Source organism: Elephantulus edwardii, unplaced genomic scaffold, assembly GCF_000299155.1.
Source record: "Elephantulus edwardii isolate Elephantulus edwardi_28Jun2011 unplaced genomic scaffold, EleEdw1.0 scaffold00034, whole genome shotgun sequence".
NCBI lineage: Eukaryota > Metazoa > Chordata > Mammalia > Macroscelidea > Macroscelididae > Elephantulus > Elephantulus edwardii.
Window position 1 is genome coordinate 6,896,853 of NW_006399784.1, and position 1,163 is coordinate 6,898,015.

A 1,163-nucleotide genomic window follows, 5' to 3' on the forward strand; every position below is an offset into this window, starting at 1 on the left:
TATGTAACCTTCATTCTAAACTCTTGTCATAACCATCATTCCCAATCATATATTGTTTTTAAACTGTTTTCTCCCTCATAAAAGGACAAATACTGCATAGAGTCGCTATTGTAGAACGGGACTGGCATCAGGATCATGGTGAGACTGAGAAGAAGTGGATAAATTATATATATTGCATTGAAACAGATGAGGGAGAGAACAGTTTAAAAGCGGTCTAATTATATTTTAAAGTAAATTCTGCAATGCATATACACACTCACACACATCCATAACCACAAATTTGAATCAAAATGAATATAGCTTCTAAAAGACGGCATATTAACATGTTAAGACCATTAAAAGCAGAGACAGAGAGCATGTGTTTACTTTGTAAATTCTTTGATTTTTCCATTGAATAACACCATTAAATTACATTAAAATTATCCCTAAGAAGAGGAAGATTCAGATAAATTTTGACATTCATATACTGTGAATTTCTGTGTCACAGGTATAACCTCCACACCGCCTGTTACTGTTGTTAGGTATCGTTGCAGAATCATAGAGAACCCAGGTATAATAGAATGAAACCTACCCAATTCTGCACTATCCTCACAATTTCTGATGCACTAAATTCATCTTGCAGCCAATCCTTCTAATTAATGGCATTACTCTTTTTCATGGACCTTCTCCTCTTTCCAAACATCTTTTCATTCTCCAAGGACTGATGTCTCCAGATCACAGGTCTAAAATATGGATGAAAAAGTCTCATCATTTTTGTGTGCTGACTATACTTCTCTAGAGTAATTTGCTTTATTTGCAAGTCCATGGAATGTTCAATACTCTTACAAGAGTGCAATTCAAAGACATCAATTCTTCTCCACTCTTCCTTATTCATTGTCCAACGTTCACATACTTTTTAGACATCCAAAAGCTAAAAGTGGAATCTCTGTTGGCCTAGTGGAAAGAAACTGTGTTGCAATCCCAAAGGAGGAAAGTTTGAATCCACCAGATGCTCTATGTGGGGTCAAGATTGGTGGACGATTTACCAACAATCTGCGTTATGCAGATGACACAACCCTGCTTGGTGAAACTGAAGAGGACCTGAAGCACCTGCTGCAGAGGGTCAAGGACTGCAGCCTACAATATGGATTGAGGCTCAGTGTCAAGATGACAAAGATTCTCAC